Source organism: Branchiostoma floridae, chromosome 7 (genome assembly GCF_000003815.2).
Source record: "Branchiostoma floridae strain S238N-H82 chromosome 7, Bfl_VNyyK, whole genome shotgun sequence".
NCBI classification, from domain to species: Eukaryota; Metazoa; Chordata; class Leptocardii; order Amphioxiformes; family Branchiostomatidae; genus Branchiostoma; species Branchiostoma floridae.
The window spans coordinates 690,430-695,861 of record NC_049985.1 but is presented as its reverse complement, the minus strand read 5'-3'; the positions used below and the strand labels follow the sequence as shown (position 1 = coordinate 695,861).

The following is a 5,432-nucleotide window of genomic DNA, read 5'->3' as shown; positions in this document are numbered from 1 at the left end:
GGAGGGATAATATTATGTAAGTACAGTGGTGCGAGCCCAATTCATAATTTTCCAAAACTGAATCAACTGGTGCTTTTTCCTTCTGTCCGCTAGTGTGTCCCATGCAACCTCGGCTAACAAGCTCTCATGTTTAGTGCCTCTCATGGCTCCGGTACAAACTCGTGCCGCGGCCATCTGGACAGACTCAAGAAGATCACAATCTTTGCCGAGAAGGCCACACCAAACAATGTCAGCATATTCAAGTAATGGACGAATCATAGTGACATACAGAGTTTCTAATGTTCCCCGAGGAACAAAATATGATATCCTCTTCAGAAGATTGATTTGCTTCATTGCCTTGGTAATCAATGTAGACACGTGATATGACCAGGACAAGTCACGTTTCAAGTTTAAGCCCAAATGCTTGTGAGAGTCAACTTCCTTAAGCACAACTCCTTTAAACACTAATGGTGGGTGATAGACTTTGACCCTTTTCATGGAGAATGTCATCAGTTCAGTTTTAAGGGGATTAAAAGTTACCAGCCACTGGTCCGACCATTCACCCACCATTCTAAGATCATGGTTCAATCTATTTGCTGAGACGAGCGGATCCAAAACTACTTCCACAAGAAACGTGTCATCAGCAAAAAGATTGGCATCAGTTTGCAAGTTGTCCACTAGATCGTTAATAAAAACTAGGAAAAGGAGTGGGCCCAAAAGCGACCCCTGTGGGACAGTCGGAACATGCCCCATTAATGACAACTCTCTGCTTCCGATTTGTGAGATAAGATTGTATCCATTGAAGAAGTGAACCAGATATCCCTAATTGGCTTAATTTGAAAAGGAGACCATCGTGCCATACCTTATCAAAAGCTTTTGATATGTCCAAGAAAACGGTGCGTACTTCAAAACCTTGGTCTACTGCTTTGTGCAGCTTATGAACAAGGTGTGTCAATGAATTAACTGTTGAGTCTCCGGGGGTAAATCCAGAATTTCGATCGGTTAGCAGGTTGTTGCCATGTAAGTACGCAGATAATGGGGCATAAACTATCCGTTCAAACACTTTGGACACACAGCACAGGAGTGAAATAGGCCTATAGTTTTCTTTGGCCTGCTTATCACCTTTTTTATACACAGGGACAACATTTGAAAATTTCCAAATTGACGGAAAACAGCCGTATTCTAATGAAACATTAAACAAATGCGACAGTGGTTGTGCTATTGAAGGTGCTATACACTTCAGAAGCCTATTACTTAGTCCATCAGGCCCTGTGGCCTTGTTTATATTGAGGTTTGACAGTACACTGTAGACATTTGCGGGGCAACAATTAATTGAATTGAGAGCTAGTTCTGTTCTGGGTACAAAGTTTGGGAAAGAGGCGCCATCGGTATTCAGGTACGTTTGAGATGCAAAGTAGTTGTTAAGAATATCGGCCTTGGCCTTGTCGTCTGTCATAACATTTCCATTCTCAAGTAAAGAGGGCAGAACCCGGTCCGCCTTGCCAAGAAAGATTTCCTTGGAAACTGACCACCATTTCTTGGGGTTAGAAGTTGGATTGGCAAGGTCAAGACAGAGGCTATGCCGAAGATATCTTGGACACAGTCAACAACAGAGAACTAGTACTGATGTCTGCAAGAACACAGGAGAAGCCTCGCTACTTTCCTTTTCAGCAGGGTAAGCAGTCCTACTGGACTGTGGGATCCAGTGGGTAACAGAAAACAAAAGTTGTCACTGGAGAGTTTGATACTGAATATTATGACACTGACAAATTTGTTAAATTTGTACAGATAAAATCATCCAGATAAGATACTCATACAAAATGGTTGGAACAATGTGAAAGACAAATTTGTAATTTTGTAACTTTCATCAGCTTATTGTATGTGTGGCAAAATCGTTACCTGCAAGATACTGTTTGATGCTGCAGTCTGAAGTCTTACAACAACAGAACTGATGTCTTCACAAACACAGGAGAGTCTCACTTTCCCTGTAACGAAGCAGGGTAGGCAGTTCTACTGGACTACAGATTGCCTCTGAGAAACAGAAAACAAAAGAGTGAGTAGAAAGCATACACTTCTTTTACACTCCAGTAAGAGTGTAAAGGAATATTTAAAAATATTCTCTTACAGTTACACTCTTACTGGAGTGTAAAGGAGTATCTATCTCTGTAGTTTCACTAAATACTCTACCTTTTCCCTACTCTCCAAGCTAGGTTAGCCTCCGGCTGCTTTTTAATGTTTTTTTAGTCGTTTTTATCAGACTTCCTATTTAGTCATTTTATTGAAGTACGCAGAAGTAAGACGGAGGATGGTGTAAAGGGTACTTGGCTTCATTGGGCAAAGCTACATGATCAACAGTTACTGAATTATTAAACGTCCCCCTGACTCCTGTGCATTTATTAAAAAAAACTTGAACAGAAATAGTGAACCTTCTGTGAATCCTCCATCATACAAAATGACAAGTAGTACAACAGATAAGATAGTGAACCAATCCCTGAAGCCACCTAATTCAAGAAAACTACACGAACAACAGTTAGTGGATCTCCCTAGACTGAATCAATGAATAAAACCAAATGAGCAACAGTTATTGAACCTCCCATGACTTCACATGTGATGAGCAAAAGTTATTGAACTTTCCCCATACACCAGCCATTCCTCAATGATAGCAACCAGATGTACTAATATGCGGGAAGCTCGTCTTTGGGGCGCATGTAGGGTTTACGGAATACTTCAACTCGAGTTAACTTCCCATTTTTAACACCGAAATTCCGGTTTCACTGCACAAATCAAATACGGGAATATAGACACTTGGGAATATAGAAAGTTTATCTTCTTGTTTTCATTTCGTCATGGAAGTGTTTCTAATGTTGACAAATACTTCGAAGTATCTGTAACCCTATACAGACCTTCGCCACAGCGTCTACACTAGGGCTGGGTACCGGTACAGTGTACCGGTACAAAACCGGTTTTTCTTATTGGACCGGTCCAGAAAAACCGGACCTGTAAAAATACGGTGAACCGGATGTTGGACCGGATGTTAGATTTACTAGAAAATGAAGAGGTTAATCGGCAGAAATTCACATGTTTGGGTATTACAGATTGAAGAAAATAACAAGAGCGAAGTAGAGTACAGTTCATTGTAATCTCTACCAAGTTTTACAGTCAATCGTATAGTGGCAGTTATATCCTTGTACGACTTAAAACGCCAGTGGGACTCATGACCCCATCTATCCACTAAACAGATTTCTTCGTAGCGGAATGGACCATTGTTCTGAGTATTGTGCATTCATAAGTTTTCACATACTGAGTCAGGTCCAGGTTCAGGTCCGGACCGGGACCTGATCCTTTGGACCTGAACCGGACCTGGACCTGAATTTTCTGTACCGGTACCCAGCCCTAGTCTACACCGAGAAAATTATTTTCTCTCAGACATCGAAGCATTTTACATCCTTTACAACTTAACAGCAGGATAAAACAACCGTTAGTAGTTTGTGTGCTGTTCCAGATATTCTCTGAAGTTGCTGCTGACAGAAACTTGCTGTCAAAGTTACTTAAAAGGCAGGATTTTGGAACAAATTATCACAAATGTTGGCACACAGTGTCACGCTAGCGATCAGTGATACAAAGTGAAAAATGAAATAATTTGCAACTTTACGAGTTATTCATAGGTAAAATTGTTAACTGTAGAGTAGACAAGCTCTTCGTACGTACCTGGGAGGTATGTTGGGTACGACCCCGACAATCTAAAACCGAAAAAGTATGGAACTCAGTGGAAGAAGAAAGAGCAAAACCCAGCAAAACCTTCGCTAACTTTGTTTCCCGCCGCAAGAAAGTGTGGTCTCGTATGTCTGTATTACTCCGAGTGGTGACAAAGAGTCCCTTCCCAAAATTAAAATGGGCACCAAAATCGTGTGTTTATGGAGAGGATAAATTTCTAGTTATTGCCCCCATCTAATATAAGAAAGATTTTAGATGGAAGCTTGTTTATTTCTGACAGAATTGGGTAGGAAGTTTTGGCATTCGAGCGAGTGTCGGACGTGTACGTTTGTTTGTGCTGAGTGCTGCGGTCAGAGGCTCAGTGCAGCCGGTTCAAGTGTCTCTTGCCACTTGCGGATAGGAATTAAGTGCAGTTAGAATAGATGCCATAAAAATCGATTCACCGGTCGGATCTGGAAGAATTCTTGCAACAGTAACTAAAACATCCCCAGACAAACTTTCTTTGTTGGATTTGCGCCCAAAGTTGCGTATTTGGACGGAGCGCGGACGGCACAGAATGAGCTCCGCGGAGGGGTGCAGCATGAACTCCGCGGACCTAGATTCAGAATCAGGCAAAGCGAAGGCAGTTTCCTGGTTCTCGTCACTCCGCGGAGTTTGCATCGCGGCATGGCATTGCGAAGTTTCTTCACGGCGATTGTTACTGACTGACAGGTTTGTTGCACATACATGTTTTGTATCTTGTATACTAGTATTCAACTTTTATGTCTTGTTTGTCATACCTGTGACGCGAAAACGTTCGATACGGGTGTTCCGGACCGGGTGATAACTATCCGTACGGCCCGGGGTTATCACACGGGCTCCATTCGAATAAATCGAACTGTTTCGAGTGGGCCGAGTGTAGCGCCATCGAATTCTATATATACCTAACTCCACTAATACTACATAGAACTAATTATGCAGCCTTATCATAACAGGACCTACAATATGGTAGAAGACTGAACACAATTCATTTAAACCTGTCCCTTCTACGATCAAGTAAGAAAAGAGCGAGTAAATTAAATCCTAATAATCCTAATTTTACCCGCTTACAGACAGAAAAAAACCCACACGGAACCCACTCATTATCCAGAGAAAATTTGCGATTTTGTTTGTCAGTGTTGTGTTTGTCACTTACAATTAGCCCTAGGACAAGAACTTGCAATGAACATATCATTAATTCATTATAAACTTATCATTATCAGAATGTCTCAATACTCGACTCCGCTCTATTACACATCTATTCTATGTGTGATCACGTCGACCGATGATGATGATGATGATTCTATATCTACGGGCGACGGAAGTTGCTCACTGCAAGATTTACAGACTCTGATACTAGTCTGTATCATGACGTCTGTATTGTATAACCGAGATGACCGCCTTTCCGAGTAAGGCTCCGTTTGTGCCAGACGGCGATCGCGCCTAGCCTGAGTACCAGTCGCTGGCTCAATCCTTTCGCTTGCTATTCAGGTGGTACCGAGGCTAGATCGCGCTGCGCTCTCACTGCGACCTAAAACGGATTGTGTAACGGTATCCGATTTCATACAAAAGTGTGACTGAAAGACAACAAAACACACAGCGCGTAAAAAAATCGTCATTTTTTCTATACACTTCGTTGAACGCTCTGTCAAATTTTAAATTCAAGTCGCAAAGAGAATGTGGCAAGAACGACTCTCCAAGCAGAGGTTGGTGGGAAAAAT

General features: G+C 41.9%; 1 long non-coding RNA gene across 1 annotated transcript; it reads right to left on the bottom strand.

Moving 5' to 3' along the window:
* Window positions 1-1,569: 1,569 nt before the first annotated feature.
* Window positions 1,570-3,768, bottom strand: LOC118418817. The gene is made up of 3 exons (XR_004831540.1): window positions 3,688-3,768; window positions 1,879-2,010; window positions 1,570-1,672 (listed from the first exon to the last, which is right to left on the bottom strand). It is a non-coding gene; the product is annotated as an uncharacterized LOC118418817 (long non-coding RNA).
* Between the last annotated feature and the right edge of the window lie 1,664 nt (window positions 3,769-5,432).